Below are 17,882 nucleotides of genomic sequence, written 5' to 3'. Positions count from 1 at the left end.
GAAGTCCCTGAACTGCCAACCTTTTGATTCACATTGGGCTGCTTAACCATTTACGCCACCCAGGGGCCTTGCAAGAATTTAGTTCTCATTTGTAAAATCACAGATTATCGTAGTAACAGCATAAGTTGAATTTGACCTAAAATTGAATCAAATGCAAAAGAAGTCATCTCTCACTATATTGTGTTACTGCTGTTCCAACTTTCACCCATGAATGTACATGAATGTACAGAGGTCAACACCATAGGTTGAGTTGGCTCCATTATTGGTGGCAAATGGCTCCTGTCCATTTAAGCCAATGATCCATATTGACAGAGGCCATTTGGTGACTCTATTTGAGGTCTGACTCTGTTTCAGTGTCCCCTCTCAGATTCTAGTTTGTGATAGGCTCTGAGTTGGCCATTCATACCAGCACAGAAGCGGGGCATCTTGAGGAAGCTGTTTTAAGACAACACTTGCATCAAAATGACTGTGCAATAAATGTATACACATGGTCTTTTATTACCAAATAATGCATAGAACAGATATTCCTGCTCCGACCCATTTTCTGTACCTCCTTCCAAACTCAGTCCTAGCCTAAGCCTCACCCTATAAGCAATCCTCAGCATCTCTGAAAACCCTCCCTCTATTTATAATCTTGACCCATCATCTCCATGACAGTAGTAGGAATTAGTGATAAGGTGCTATTTGTTCTGCACACTGCATGATAATTTAAGAATACCATGTTTAATTTATAATTACAGTAAACCAAAAAAACCACAAAAAACAAAAAACAAAATAACCCAACTCACTGCCATTGAGTCAATTCTAACTCATAGTGACCCCCTTTGGGTTTCTGAGGCAATAAATCTTTACAGAAGTGGATTGCCCAGTCTTCCTTCTGCGGAGTGGCTGGTTGGTTTGAACCTCCAACCTTCCGGTTAGCAGTCAAATGCCTTAGGCACTACACTACCAGAGCTCCTTATAGTTTCAGTGGTTAGTGCAATTAATACAAATTAATCTGGATCAGTGTGGCCACATCAAAGCAGCTTTACCACAGTATTCTTTGGTTGAAACTGGTTGTGTCCAGCAGCCATGTCATGACGTCACTTACCCACAGGTACACCCTACTTTTGACTGGTGGTTGTCCAGCCTGAAGAACATGTGAGGGTCTGTTGTCACCTTGGGATTAGCCCTGCTCTGGCAACCTGGGAGTGGGTGGGACATGGAGCCAGGAGTCGCCCAGGGTGTCATTCTAGTGCCTCTCCAGGATCAGAGGCTGGGTCATCCTGTGGCACTAAATCACAGTCTTCACTGCCCTTCTGTCTGGCAACCCACAGAGAAGAATGGCCTATGGAGACTTAAAACTGGTCACAAATCCCATTCTGGCCAAAATGTCTGTGGTGGATTAATTTATTCTATAATTTAAAGAATTCTATATTGATGAAAGAGAAGTAGAATCCTGAGTGTGAGCTAAAAAGGGAATTAATGAGGCCCATTCTTCAGGCAATATTAAATGGAAGCTTTGTATATAAATAACTTTATATATGGGTGAGTAAATGGCACTTAAAACTAAAATGTCTATGAGTGATTCATTGGGTTCCAAAGATTGGCCTAGCCTTCTGTGGTCAGTGATCTTTCTTCTTTGTGACTCCACTATTCTAGACAGAAAACAGTTAATCTAACATGATTTAATATCTTACAAAAGATTCCGCTAAAACATTTTCTGCCAAATGTTCATCTTCTAACAGCTGCTTTTTTATTTCAGTGAGAGGTACTTGAAATAAAATCATTGTTCTCTGTGAAAATTGCATGCTAAATAATGTACAGCTACCAGATTATTAAATAGCAAAGGCATTTGATAATATTAGCACCAACCACAGGTTGCACTTCTGCTGATGCACAAAATTTTGAGTAATTAGTCATTGCACAATATTGTATTTATATCCTTTTTGCTTGAGCTGTTAGGCCACAGAATCAGCAGGCAGTTGCTGTTATAAAAGGGTTCTCTGAGTTATTTATAGTGTTTCTGCCTCTTTACAGTTGCTGCTTAACTCTTGGGTCTTGAGCCAGACAGGTCTATACTGTGAAAATAAAGGAAGGAAACTGAGTGATTGTTCCGTGAATTTCACTGTGCTGAAAGCTGACGTGGGTGACGGACAACACGGTGTAGGACTTGGCTGCAATGCCTGGTATATATGTCTACACAGCCCAACTTCATCACATACTGGATGATTTGTTACTTCACCAGAGGCTGGGTCCATAGCTATGGGAAAGCTGTGTTTCTATTAGGAGTAAGCTAGTGTCTAAGGAGCTCTGGTAGCATAGTGCCGAAGGTACTTGACTGCTAACCAGAAGGCTGGCAGTTCAAACCCACCAGCCACTCCTCAGAAGGAAGGTTGGGCAATCTACTTCCGTAATGACACTGCTTCGGAAACCCAAGGAGGGGTCGCTAGGAGTCGGGGCCAACTCGACGGCACATAACAACAACAACAGTGTCTAAGGCACAGATGGTTCACAGACATCTGAAGTGGCATTATGTTGAAAAAGGGTTTCCTTCAAACATGATGTACTTTAAATGAAGATGAGGTTTCTGCTCCTAATGTTTCTGTTGACCAGACCAGCGATTCCCTAAAATGCAAGGCAGACAGGCATGCCCAAGGGAGGGCACACAGGAATCATCTGGTTTTTTTTTTTTTTTTTGGTTTGTGTGTATCAATAAACACACCCCAATTCAAGTTTCTACATGTACAATGCAGTGGCACTGATGACATGCTCTGAGCTGTGCACCCATTCTCACCTCCTTTTCTGAATTGTTTCTCCCCTATTAGCATAAACTCTCTGCCCCTGAGCTTGCTATCTAATCCTTCCAGGTGCTGTTGTTACTTTGATCCCACAGAGACAGTTCTTAAAAAAGCATAATGGTTAAGGCAGGCAGTTTTTAGTAGTCCAGCTAAACTAGTGTTTGGCTTTAAGAAGACTTCAGGGATATTTTTGGTTAAACATTTAAAGATCATCTCAGGAAAATAGTTTCAGGGTTCATCCACCCTCCATGGCTCTAGAAAGGCTAGTGTCTACAAGAATTTGAATTATGTTCCACATTTTCCCCGTTTGATTCACTGAGCTTTTTATTATTTTATTTCTTGCGGAAATCACACAGGAGTCTTTCTGCACCATTTGCAGGGACTAACTGATGATATGAATTATTTTTAATGGGAGGGGAGCTTAGCCGTTAGGTGAATCAGAGCTTAAAAAAATTCTGAGAATTAACAGAACGATCTGTTTGTTTTGACCAGGAAGTAACCACTTCACTTGGTCCTTACCTAACCCTTTTAGAAAATGAACTTACATGTTCTCTGAATTATTGAGAGCTTTCAAATCCACTTCTCAACATCCCCACAGCCACCTCTCTGGTGCAGACTGTCGTAACTTCTTGCCCAGGTCAGTGTGAGAGTCTCTGGACTCCTCTCCCTGCTTCCAGTCTTGCTAATCTCCAGTCTATTCTTTGAACAGCAGCAAAATTAATCTTTTTATAAAGTATAAATCTGATCAAATCTATCCTTTGCTGAAGCTCTACAGTGGCACCCCATTGACCACCCCCCACTTCCATAGCATGTCACGCACATCTCCATCACAGCCCTTTTCAGGCTGACTCACAGGCTCACGGACTTGCCTGTCTTCTCTTTTAGTCCCCTTGTGACCAGGGACTGTCTGACTGCACCAGTGTATCCCTAATATCCAGCTCATTACTGAGCAGGAAATCTGAACAAAGTGTGCTGAATAAATGAGTGGTCAGTGGAATGCTCCTGACTCCATTTTTGCTGTAATTTACCACAGGGGTCTCTTTTGTTGCTTCAAGGGCTGTTTTCAGTTCTGAAGGCCACTTTTGTTTCATTAATCCGAGAACTACCGGAATGCTCCGAGAACAATGTGACAGCAGTGTCAGGATCTTGACTGTGATCACTGGCTGTGAAGAAACCCTATTTAGGATTCTCTTTCTAGCAATGTAATGGACTAAAGATCCCTCCTTTTACAAGATTACCAGAAGTCCTAGATAAAAAATAGAAACCCCATTATTATAACTGCATTTAAATAATTGAAAGGGCTTTTCTCAAACACCAAAAACAAAGACAGAACTACAGACTGCGTGGTAAATGCATGACTATGGCTGCCCAGAATGCCAGTCTTGGTACTCTCCGGGCTAGTATTAAGACTCCTGCAGAATGAATGGACTAGAAAAAAACAAGCACAAACTCAGGGAAACAACAAGGAATCTTATCTCCACTGAGAATTAATTATAATTCTGATCCTGTCTTTAAGGAACTCTGGTGGCATAGTGGGGAAGACATTTGGCTACTAACCAGAAGGTCAATGGTTCAAACCCACCAGTTACTCCACGGAAGGAAAATGAGGCAATCTATTTCTATAAAGATTTATGGAAATCTTGGAAACCCAGTGGGTGTCATTATGAGTCGGAAATGACTCGATGGCAGTGGGATCCTGTCCTATGCAGGTTTGGGCTTTGAAATTTATGTCATCTGTATGGTTCAGAAACCCACAAGCCAAGAAATTAAAATGAAAGTTTCCCTAGGTAGGGGATATTCCTGGGGCAGCTGGCAGCAGCAAAGGCAAAAGTTCTCTGTCAAGAAACATCTTCAACATAGAAAATAGGCTTCCCACAGATAAAGCACCACTGAAGAGGGCCCTTTATTACAAAACAAAATAGTCCAAAATAATAAAATATGTGATGAAACAATTTACCAGGAATGAGAGTAAGCAGACAGAAATAACATACTTAGCTTCTCCTCATCTCAGACAATAAACACCAAAAAACCAAACTCACTGCTGTTGAGTTGGATCTGACTCATAGCGACCCCTCCTTGGGTTTCTGAGGTGGTATCATTACAGAACTAGATTGTCCAATCTTCCATCCAAAAGAAACGATAAATATGTTTAAAATGATTGAAGACAAAACGAGGAATCGAAAAATGAGAAATCACACACACACACACACACACACACACACAAAGAATGGGCAGGTTTGAAAAAGAACCAAATAGAACTTTGAGAGATGAAAAATACAATCATCAAACTTAAAATGGCTTAAACAAATTAGACATTGCTGAGATGAAAATAAAGAGCCCTGGTGGCACAGTGGTTAAGCACTTGCCTGCTAACCAAAGGTCAGCGGTTCTAACCCACAGCTGCTCCATGGCAGAAAGATGAGGCAGTCTGCTTCCATAAAGATTACAGCCTTAGAAACCCTACAGGCAGTTCTACTCTGTCCTACGGGCCGGTATGAATCAGAATCAACTGGATGGCAATGGGTTGGGTTTTTTTTTTTTTGTTGTTTTGACATGAGAATTAATGAGCCCACGCAAAATATGTGAAGAAATAATTCAGAACACAACAGAGACACAGGTGAAAGAAATTATTAAAAAGAGTTTAAAAGACACGAAGAATAGAAAGAGAAGGTCTAATACATCTCTGAGCAGCCTTGGTGGTACAAATGGTTAAGCACTCAGCTGTTAATTGAAAAAGGTTGGTGGGTTAAACCGTCCGGGCAGCTCTATGAGAGACAGACCTGGCAACCTGCTTGTGTAGAGTACAGCCTGGAAAACCCTCTGGGACAGTTCCACACTGTCACATGGGGTGGCTATGAGTCGAAAACCGACTCAACTGCACCTAACAACAACAACAGCGTATCTTTAATAGGGCATTCTAGAGAAGGAGAGAAACTAGAGAGATGAAATAATAAAAGAGAAAAATAGTTGAGAATTTTCCAGAATTGATGAAAACCATTCAGGTTCAGGAAGAACAGAGTCACAAGCAGTATAAATGAAAATAAACTGAGATCTGGACTCCTTGGAACTGTAAAATGACAAAGGTGAGGAGAAATTTTTACAAAATACAGTAATACTGTTCAAATATATTTCTACAAGCTAAGTTCTGATATAGGCTGAATTTTCATAGCAGTAAACATCTTACAGAATCCACACTGCATTTGTAAAGCTTTATTTCTTGAAAAACCATCTGAAGCAAATATAGCAAAATCTTAAGAATGAACAAAGCTGTGCAGTAGATCCAAAGGTGTTCATCATATGTTCAATATAACCTGCCAGCCATTCCTCGGAAGGAAGATGGGGCAATCTACTTCCATAGTGATACTGCTTCAGAAACCCAAGGAGGGGTCACTATGAGTCGAGTCCGACTCGACGGCACATAACAACAACAACATAACTGAAATATTTCACAATTTATAAAGAAATGGAGAAAGGGGGAGAAAATGAGGAGCGAGAGGAAGAGAAATACAGGCAACTTGATTGCCTTTGGAGTTAATGTAAGTATTTGATGCACATTATATTAATGCAAAACCTAATCTAAATAATTAGATTCCTGCATGTGAAAAGTAACAGTTAAAGAGAAGACCAAGCAGAGGAAAAACTCCTTCCTAATTGGGAGAAGGACATTCACGAGGAAAGTCACGTAGCAAACATAAACATGATCTTTGTTTTCCCAGTTTCTTTTGACCAAGGAAGGAAAAGGATGTGAAACCTCAAGTTTCCATTGATTCTCTCAAAACCCAACCCCACTCACTGCCATCCAGTCAATTCTGACTCACAGTGACCCTATAGGACAGAGTCAAACTGCCCCATAGGATTTCCAAGGCTGTAAATCTTTACAGACGCAGACTGCTTCATCTTTCTCCCATGGAACAGCTGTTGGGTTCAAACCACCAACCTTTTGGTTAGCAGCCAAATGCTTTATTTAACTACTGCACCATCAGAGCTCCTTGAGACTCTCTCACACCAAACGAAACCAAATCAAACTCACTGCCATCGAGTCGGATTCAACTCATAGCAGCTCTTCCTTGGGTTTCTGAGGCAGAATCACTACGGAAGTAGATTGCCCAACCTTCCTTCTGAGGAGTGGCTGGTAGGTTTGAACCGCCAGCCTTCTGGTTAGCAGTCAAGTGCCTTAGGCACTACGCCACGAGTTCCTGAGACTCTCACAGGGGTGATGTAATTTACCTAACCTCTGCAATTCCTCCACCCCCAAATCACACTTGCTTTTTAGGAGTTACATGGTAGCAGTATAGGATACTTCAGTAGTATAGAGCACTCCTGCATTTTTTTTAAAGGAATAGGAAGAAGAAAGCAAGACTGGCTGTGTCACTGTAGGAAATTCTAGTTATACACATGCACACACAAACACATGGCATTCATGCCACTGAGGTATAGTTTATTTATATAGAGCATACAGGTCGGCAACATAGATAACACAAAATACACACATACACAAAGTTAGTGAAGCTATAAAACACATACTTTTACATAAATGGCAGACAAATATTCAGCCAGCCATGAACCACACATCGGTTTTTTTTTTTTTTTTTTCCTCATTTCCTCACCCATCTCCATCAGCAGCAATGGGTACTGAGGGCAGTGGGCACAGCTCCAACTTACTGGGATCTATAATTTGGTTCCAGATCTTTTTTCACCTCCTCATACTTTCAGCTCTCCCCAAGAAGGACAACCACCACACAATGGAAACCACTGAGAAGGTGTATAGTGTAGTCCTAACAGCCCTGCCGTAAATCTCTGGAAAACACCACTACAGCATCCTAGGAAACCAGGCCAGGAGCAGACCACAGGCCCTCTGCCATGCCAGCACGCTCAAGCATTAAGGAGGCTAGAAGTAGAGCTCAGATGTAGAAGCCGAGAGGAAAAGAAGTCTTAATCCTAGATGGGTAACCAAGCTCTCCTAACTTCATACCAGCCTTTCTCACTGGGATTCCTTGGGAGCAGAGACCTACTTCCCATTCCTTCTATTAAACTCTGTCTAAACAAAGAATATTGAATATTTGTGGACTGCTGGAAAAACAATCTAGAACTAAATCAGTTTTAGAAGAAATACAACCAGAAGCTTCCTTAGAAGTGAGGATGGCAAGACTTTGGCTTGTCTACTTTGCACATCATCAGGAAAAACTAATCCCTAAAAAAGGACATCACGGTTGGTAAAGTAGAGGGTCAGCAAAAATGAAGGCAACTCTCAATGAGATGGACTGATGTAATGGCCACAACAACGGATTTAAATATTCAACAGCCATGAAGATGGCACAGGACAGGCAACGTTTTGTTCTGTTACACATAAGGTCACCATGAGTTGAAGTCAGCTTGATGGCATCTGAAAACAACAGGCCCACTGTGTGCTAAGGCTTAAACAACTGCTCTCTTCTCTACATCCCGCCTCCACCTCCAGGCCCCTCTTCTCCATTATTATTGCTTTTCTTTTAGTCTCTGGCCATACTGAGTTCTGAAGCAGGGCCAAGGTGCCCCGAAGGTGTCTGGCAGCAGATACAAGCACATGTATGCTCAGTTCTGATGTGGAACAGGACCTCGGGAAAACAGAAAAGCCGGTCTCATGTTGGCCCTGGTTCAATTCCTCAAAGTGACGATGACATTTCTGGAAGCAGTTAAATTAGATTTTTCAAGCCCAGGGTTTTCAACTGATCACATGCAGAATTAAGAAAGATAATTTAAAATATTTAACTCTTGCCTGATTAGCTAATAAATGAGGTGATCTGCTGATGTGGAAGTAATGTAACAGAGCTAATACTGGCCCTCGGGCATGAAAAGTGTCTTGTCTCTTTAACAATTGCTTTGTCCTCTGTACTTTAATTAGAGCCAGTGAACATCTTTTTGTCTTCTTCATCTTTTCTGGCAGCCAGCATCAGCTAGAGTTTGCCTGATATCATTCCTAAGGTATGACTGCTATTCCAGAGCCTCATTTGGGTTTTCTTCAGTCTATGATGCCAACTTCTATCACTCATTCTTTGTAATTTAATTTTTTTTTTTTTTTTTTGGTTAGGACTTTGTATGATATGGTTAAAATAATCTAAGGATATCTTTGAAATGGAAAACTGGGTATTTTGTTTTCAAATCATTAAAAAAGAATTTGTATCTAAGATTTACTCTTTCCTTAGACATATTAAATGTAGAACTTACAGAATATAAGGAGTCCTGTAGATCCTCTGGGAGCTCTGGTGGCGTAGTGCCTAAGGCATATGGCTGCTAACCAGAAGGCTGGCGGTTCAAACCTATCAACCACTCCTCGGAAGGAAGGTTGGGCAATCTACTTCTGTAGTGATACCGCCTCAGAAACCCAAGGAGGGGTCACTATGAGTCAGATCCGACTCGATGGCAGTGAGTTTGGTTTTGATTTGGTGTAATAAATCCTCTAGTCCCCTGAGGAAACTGAGGGTCAGGAAGTTTAAGCAACTCTCCTGAAGTCACACAGACTAGTCACTTTCCTAGAAGGAAATGACTTTAGTTCATTTACAAAGGGCCTATTACTATATGCCAAGCATGGCAAGAAGCATTGGGGTACCCTAAAAGAACTCTCTGAGTTGAATCTTGAGGACGGGTAGGAGTATGCTAGGCAGAGAAGGAGTGTTTTTTTCTTTCCCTGAAGAGCTAGTTTTGGAATGTTATAAAAGAGGAATTCATTTTCCCTAGCCTTTATAATTAGTAGTTTAGGCCCTATTTAAAGCTATTTAATGCAAAGATGATTCAGTTATTGTTCCTTAGAATGGTGCATCTCTCCTTCATTTGATGACAACACTGAATGGATGTAAAAGAATCAAAAACAAGTATTCAAACAAAAACGTGTACACAAATGTTCATAGAAGCACTATTCACAATTGCCAAAAGGTGGAAACAATCCAAATGTCCATCAACTGATGAATGGATAAACATCAGAGATATTGCAGGTTCAGTTCCAGACCACAGCGATAAAGTGAATATAAAGCAAATCACATGATTTTTTGTTTGTTTGTTTCCTCAACTCTCACTGCCCTCAAGTCAGTTCTGACTCATAGCAACCGCTCTTTGGGTTTCTGTGACAGTATAACTATAGAAGTAGATTGCCCAACCTTCCTTCCAAGGAGTGGCTGGTGGGTTTGAACTGCCAGCTTTCTAGTTAGCAGTCAAATGCCTAAGGCACTAGGTTTCCTAGTGCATATAAAAGTTATGTTTATATAACTTTGTGACCAGTACAGTGATAATGGGAGAAGGGAAGACACAGAAACATGCACAAAAAATACAGACAACAGAGGCAAATACTATTACATGCACAATACTACACGACCAGTGGCAGCAAACACTAGGCTCTGGGTGAATACACAGACAGGTGAGAAGATCAGGTGAGGCAGGCAAATAGGAATAGACCCAACACCAAGGACAGATTTGGCTGAAGATAGTCTTACACATGTACTTGTGCTACAAAATGATCCACATACCTTACAGAAGTAACAGAGGACAAGGTTGGAGTAGCTTCTCAGAGACAACTAAAGACCTTGAGGGAGAGAATCACTGTGCCTATGGGCTTGGGATCATAGTCTCGGGGTACATCATGCTCAATTGGCACAATGTAGTACATAAAAATCTTCTTCTACATCCTACTTTGGTGAGTAGCAACTGGGGTCTTAAAAGCTTTTGAGAGGCCATCTATTGGTCTCCTCTAGTCTGGTGTGAAGAAGAGTAAAGAAAATCAAAGTCATCTGGAAATAGTTAGTCCAAAGATACGATGGACCACAAGGACCTCAGTCTTCACAACCCTGAGACCAGAAGAACTAGATGGTGCCCAGCTACAAATGCCAACCACTCAGAAAGGGATCAAAATTGGAGATCCTGGATAGAGTGGGAGGGAAAATGTGGAACAAAATTCAAAAACACAAAAATAACCAGAATTATTGGTCAGATAAAGACTGGTGGAACCCCCGAGGATATGGCCCCATGTCATCCTTCAGGCCTGGAAATGGACTCACTTGTGTGATTGGCTCTCAGCCCAATAGCAGAAAGACCTACAAGCAACACACCTACCCCAGGGAGATGCATCCGTCATCCCTAGGGAGATGCTCCCTTTGGACCAATCAGCCATGAGACATCAGAGGGGCAGCATTCACATGAAGTGAAAGCTGGACAGACAAGAATGCATAGATAAGAAGTGCATAGGGAAGGGGAGGTCATGGGGAGGAGAGTTCTTTTATGGTTGGGGATTGTAATTGGCACCATGAAATCAAATGTGCAAGAACTGTTGAAGGAGCTTTGGCAGCGCAGTGCCTAAGGCACTTGACTATTAACCAGAAGGCTGGCGGTTCAAACCCACCAGCCACTCCTCGGAAGGAAAGTTGGGCAATCTACTTCCGTAGTGATACCGCTTTGGAAACCCAAGGAGGGGTCACTATGAGTCGGGTCCGACTTGATGGCACATAACAACAACAACAACATGACCATCGAGAGTAAAATGAATCTGCTTTGTAAGCCTGCACCCTCACCAAAAAAAAGTTATGTGTACACTATACCATAGTCTATTAAGTGTGCAACAGCATTAAGAGAAAGTTTGAAATATTTTGAGAATTGTCAAAATGTGACACAGAGGCATGAAGTGAGCACATGCTGTTGGAAAAATGGTGCCAACAGACTTACTTGATGCAGAGTTGGTATAAACCTTCAGTTTGTAAAAAACGCAGCATCTGCGAAGTGCAATAAAAAGAAGTATGCCTATATATCCATATAATGGAATAATACTCAGCCCTAAAAAGGAATGAAGTACTGACACAGGCTACAACATGGATAAACCTTGAAGAAATTATGCTAAGTAGAAGAACCCAGTCACAAAAGGCAACTTTTGTATGATTCCATTTATAGAAATATCTGGAGCAGGCAAATCTATAGAGATGGAAAGTAGATTAGTGGTTGTCAGAATCCGGAAGGAGTAGGAGAATGGAGAGTGACTAATGGACATGGAGTTTCCTTTTAAGGTGATATAAATGTGTTGTAAATAGACAGAGGTGATGATTGCATAACACTGTGAGTATACTACAGGCCACTGAATTGTTCACTTTAAAATGGTTAATTTATGCTCTATGACTTTAACCTTGTTTTAGTTACCGACTGCTGCTGTAACCAAAAAAAAAAAATCACAAGTAGGTGGTTTTAAAGAAATTTCTTTTCCTACAGTTCAGGAGGATAGGCGTCTGAATTCAGGGCATGGTCTAGAGGGGAGGTCCTTCTTTGTCTATTTCAGCTTCTAGTAGCTGGCAATCTTTGGAATTTCTGGGCTTGTAGATACACCTGCCATGTGTGTCTGTCTTCATATAGTCCTCCCCCGCGTGTATTTCTGCATCTATTCTTCTCTTTTTATAACTCAGAAGTAAATAAGGTTAGGACCCACCTTTCTTTGGTATAAGCACACTAACATAACAAAAGAAAAACCTATTTCCAAAGAGGATCACACCCACAGGTACAGGGGCCAAGACTTCAATACACAATTTTTTGGGGATATGATCCAATCCATAACAACACAATTTAAATAAATAAATAAATAAAAAGAATGACTGGAAGTGAGCTATGCCAGAACCTTTTATATCTGGATGGGCATAATCCTGACACACAGCTACTGATATAGTCAGTTCCTTGCCCTGTATAGGAAGAAACAACCACTAATCTACTTTCCATCTCAATTCGGTGGCCTGTAGTATATTCACAGTGTTGTGCAATAATCACCTCTATCTACTTCCAAAACATTTTTATCATCTTAAAAGGAAACTCCATGTCCATTAGTCATTCCCCATTCTCCCACTCCTTCTGGATTCTGGCAACCACTAATCTACTTTCCATCTCTATAGATTTGCCTGCTCCAGATATTTCGTATAAATGGAATCATACAAAAGTTGCCTTTGTGACTGGGTTCTTCTACTTAGCATAATTCTTTCAAGGTTTATCCATGTTGTAGCCTGGGTCAGTATGTCCTTCCTTTTTAGGGCTGAGTATTATTTCATTATATGGAATAATGCAAGTTCTCAGTACATGTTACCTTGTAACCCAAAATGATCCAGAGATAGTGATCAGACAAATAGGGACCCAGTAGTGAGGACTAACACTTTACATGTGCCTACATGTGCTAAGCACTGTTCTTAGGGCTATACATGGATTATTTCATTTAAGTGCAGCTGCCCTTAAATGAATGCAGGGAAAGCAGCTGTTCTGTGTGGAGGTGATAATCTGAAGTGTGTAAAAAGGATCACCTTGAATTACCTTTTCAGTAAAATTATCTTGAGGGTTTTGCATATAGTCAGCTTTAAAAGAATACTTTACAAAGCAAGCAATGCCTTCAAGATCTGGCAGCTTCTGAAGATCTAGAGAAAGGAACAACTATAGAAGCCTATATCATGACAAGTGACAAGAAAGTCTGTATTGGAATGCCAAATACGAGAGACTGAAGTCTAGACAGAATGCCACCATTCACGAGGCAGAGTGGTGTGGTGGAGAACACGTGGGTACTAGAGTTGGGCTGATAGTCAAATCTACAATCAATTCTTGGCTCTGCAAATTAGCCAGTGGTATGGCTCTGGGCAGTTCACCTACCTCTTGGAGCTTGTTTCCTTGTATAAAACAAGCATAAAACCCATCTTGCAGGGTTGTTCTGAGAATATGAGCTAATGCATAGGAAGTCCTGCACAATGCCGGGCACGGAGTAGTGCCCAGCTTTTGTAATTGGCTTAAAGGGTCCTCATGTTTCCAAGAATTGGTAAGAAACAAGGAATGTTAGAGGGTGAAGGTACCTCAGAAATCACCAACTCCAGCCACGTCATGTTTAGATGGATAACGTAAGGTCCGAACATAATGAGTCATTTCTCCAAAGCAGCACAGCTAGTTAATGGCTAACATCAGGATTAGAACTCAGGATATCATCTGCCCTTAGCCACTGGCACCAATGATTAAAGCTGACTATATGCAAAACCCTCAAGATAATTTTACCCAAAAGGTGATTCCAGGTGATCCTTTTATCACCTCCACACAGAACAACTGCTTTCCCTGTATTCACTTTACCTCTGAAGTGCATTCTTTTCAGGAGTGTTTGATATAGAAGGCAGATGAACTATGAAGTATGTGAAATGTTAAGTACATAGACATGAAGTGTCACCTATTTCCTGGTTCCTTTTCTAACTTCAAGCCATCCAATTAACCAAAGACCCAAGAAACGTGGCAAAAGCCAAACCTCTGATAATTCAATATATTATTAATTGTGAGAATGAGAGCTGAAGAGTTAAACTCAGATATATCAGCAGACTCATTCGGAAAGAAAACGTGAACATGAGGAAAGTTTCTCTGATGATCTGCCGTGCGTTTGAGTGACAAACAGAAACAGCGCAGCTTTGACATTTATTCTGATATTTTCAAGGGGAAGTGTATAAAATAACATATTTTTGAGGAAAATAGTTTCTTTAAAAAGATTAAGATAAAAAAAAAACAAAAAAAAACCCCAAATTGTCAAAAGCACATCATAAAATATCCAGACATAAAGAGGCTTAAGTGCCCTGGATATGAAAGTCATGTAAGCTCTATTTCTTTGACATCAGGAATCTATACATTCAGAAGTCATCCTATGTCAAAGGGCCACTCAGTCTACTTACATAGACACTTTGGAATTCTTGAGCCATTCTGTGTGAGACCAAGAGTGAACTATGGCAAATCATAGTCCTTTTGGAGGACTCTGCCCTGGCTTCCAGGAAACCCTCTGAGAAATGATATCACCTATCTTGCTCACTTAGGAGCTCTGGTAGCATAGTGCCTAAGGCTAACCAGAAGGCTGGTGGTTCAAACCCACCAGCCACTCCTCGGAAGGCAGGTTAGACATTCTGCTTCCATAGTGATACTGCCTCGGCAACCCAAGGAGAGGTCTCTATGAGGTCGGGGCCGACTCGACGGCACATAACAACAACAACAACAACACAACATATCTTGTTCACTATATGTGACTTCAAATAGCTTTGCCTGTGCCACAAATTCTTATTTTTTCCAAATTGCAAAGTGATATGAAAAAAATGAAAATTCAGAATATGGAGAATACAGCAACACCTCTTAAAACAGCTTCCCCTCATCTCATTCTCCTTCCCATGAGTAACTACCTTAACAGGTGGTTTTGTTCCAGATTTTTAAAATATGCATTTGATTACAGATAGCAAGAGAGTTACTTTCATATAAATGTCATCATAATATTATTATTTAACTTTCCCTGACTGATGATTATGCAGACTTGTCTAATCAATTTTTGGTTATTACAAAGCTGAAAAAAGCATTCTTATACAAATACTTTTTTTTTTTTTATGTGAGCATTTCTGTATGATGGAGTTGTCAAAAGGAAAGTATATTAAAAATGTGATATTGTCAAATTGCCCTCTGAAAACATCATATGAATTTGCACTCCCACCAGAATTATATGAGACCATCTTTTTTTAAAAAAATCTATTTGGACTTTGAAATTATTAATCTTTAATTTTTGTCAATGTGATGGGAAATAAAGGGAATCTCACTGTTGTTTTAATTTGCATATTCCTGATTTCTAATGAGATTCAACATTGCTTCATTTATCTTTTACATTTCTTCTTCAGTGAATTAGTTGCCTATTACATAGTTCTAGAGAGTTGTTTGATTTTCCTTTTTGGGTTGTAGGAGTGCCTCATATATTACACATATTAATCCTCTGGTGTTGCAAATATTCAAATTTGCTGTTAATGCATAGTCAAAAGTATATGAATGTGTATAGGAAAAAAATCCGGAAGGATTTATATCAAATGATTAAAAGTGATTGCATCTAAGTGGTAGGATCATGTGTACTTGACTTTTTTCTCAATACCGTTCTGTGTTGTCTGCTTTCTACACCCTCCCCACATAAAGTGATTAGCAAGGTAAAGGTGATGAAGGATCTCTGGCAATTCTGAAAAAGGATTCTTAAAGGTACTTTGACTAGTGGTAGTATAAAAAGTAATCCTCATAAGGTAAAAATTTGAAGAATGAAATACTCACTGGGATAATAAATTGATCAAACCAAAACCAATCCAAATGCATTGCCATTGATTGGATCTGACTCATAGTAACCCCTCCTTGGGTTTCCGAGGTGGTATCACTATGGAAGTAGATTGCCCAATCACCCTTCTGAGGAGTGGTTGGTGGGTTTGAACCGCCAGCCTTCTGGTTAGCAGTCCAATGCCTTAGGCACTACACAACCAGAGCTCCTAATAACTTGATATGGCTGTTAAAAATTAGCCTTATGACTTTATAGTCACTTCTTACATACCCCAGACAGGACTCTCCCTTCTACTTCCTTTCAGCATTCAAGATTTTATCAGTCTTCACCCACAATATTTACTCTACCAACCATTTGCCAAGTATTGGCAGTCAGCAATGAGGGACACTCAAACACTGTGCTGTAATACAAGTTTCTGGAAAGAAATGTGTAGTAGCTTCATTCAAAGACAGAATGGCTTTTGAGCTACAAAGACTCCTCAGAAAACCTACTAAATATTAACAAATTCAAAAAAGAATATGAATACCATAGAAAAAATAAAAAAGACTAGAAGTTGGTTTTTTGAAAAGATTAATAAAATTGACAAACCACTGGCAAATTTAACAAAAGAAAAGAGGTATAGAATATAAATAACATGAATAAGAAATGAATTGGGCAACATCACAACAGAACCAACAGAAATTAAAAGTATGATATCAGGATATTATGAAAAACTATACTCCAACAAATTTGAAAATCTAGAAGAAATGGGCAGATTTCTGGAAACATATTACTTACCTAAACTAACACAGACTGAGGTGGAAAAGTTGAACAGACCCATAACAAAAGAAGAAATTGAACAAAAAAAGCCCTGTCTCAGATGATTTCACTGGCTAATTCTACCAAACATTCAGAGAAAAACTGACACCAATCCTACTCAAACTATTCCAGAACATAGAAGATGATGGAATCCTGCTAAATTCATTTTGTGAAGCAAGCATAACTTTTGATACCAAAAGCAGGCAAAGATATCACTACAAAGGAAAACTACAGAGCAATAGCCCTCATGAATATAGATGCAAAAATCTTCAACAAAATCCTACCCAACAGACTCCAACAACATATATATATATAAAAATAATAATACATTATGACCAAATGGGGTTCATACCAGGTATGCAAGGATGATTTAACATTAGAAAAACAATCAACATCATCCATCACAGAAATAAAACAAAGGAAAAGAATCACATAATCTTATCAATCGATGCAGAAAAGGCATTTGATAAAATCCAACATCCATTCCTGATAAAAACTCTCAGCAAAATAGAAAAAGAAGGGAAATTTCTCAACATAATAAAAGGCATATATGCAAAACCAACAACCAACATTTTTCTCAATGGAGAGAGACTGAAACCATTCCGCTTGCAAACAGGAACCAGACAAGGATGCCCTCTATCACCACTTCTATTCAACATTGTACTGGAAGTGCTAGCCAGGGCCATAAGGCAAGAAAGGGAAATCAAAGGCATCCAAATTGGTAAGGAAGAAGTCAAACTATCCCTATTTGCTGATTATATGATCCTGTACCTAGAAAACGCAAGAGACTCAGTCAAAAATCTACTGGAACTAATTGAGCGATTTAGCATCGTGGCAGGATTCAAGATCAACATCGAAAAATCAGTTGGATTCTTCTACACCAGCAAAGAGATTGCTGAAAAAGAAATAAGGAAATCAATACCATTTACAAGGTTGTTGTTGTTGTTATGCGCCGTTGAGTCGGACCCGACTCATAGTGACCCCCCCTTGGGTTTCTGAGGCAGTATCACTATGGATGTAGATTGCCCCATCTTCCTTCCAAGGAGTGGCTGGAGAGTTTGAACCACCAGACTTCTGGTCAGCAGTCAAGTGCTTTAGGCACTGTGACAAAATAAAATACTTGGGAATAAATCTCACTAGGGACAGCTCTGGTAGCATAGTGGCTAAAGCACTTGACTGCTAACCAGAAGGCTGGTGGTTCAAACCCACCAGCCACTCCTCGGAAGGAAGGTTGG

General features: G+C 40.2%; 1 protein-coding gene across 1 annotated transcript in view; it reads right to left on the bottom strand.

Moving 5' to 3' along the window:
* Positions 1 to 17,882, bottom strand: part of RBKS (ribokinase) — a 183,898-nt gene that overhangs the window by 19,092 nt on the left and 146,924 nt on the right. The gene's annotated exons all lie outside the window — the stretch shown is intronic.

Source organism: Orycteropus afer, unplaced genomic scaffold (assembly GCF_000298275.1).
Source record: "Orycteropus afer afer isolate SDZICR_OR568_19922 unplaced genomic scaffold, OryAfe1.0 scaffold00054, whole genome shotgun sequence".
Classification (NCBI taxonomy): Eukaryota; Metazoa; Chordata; class Mammalia; order Tubulidentata; family Orycteropodidae; genus Orycteropus; species Orycteropus afer.
Note: the sequence above shows the minus strand (reverse complement) of the source record. Positions and strands in the feature narration are given on the sequence as shown.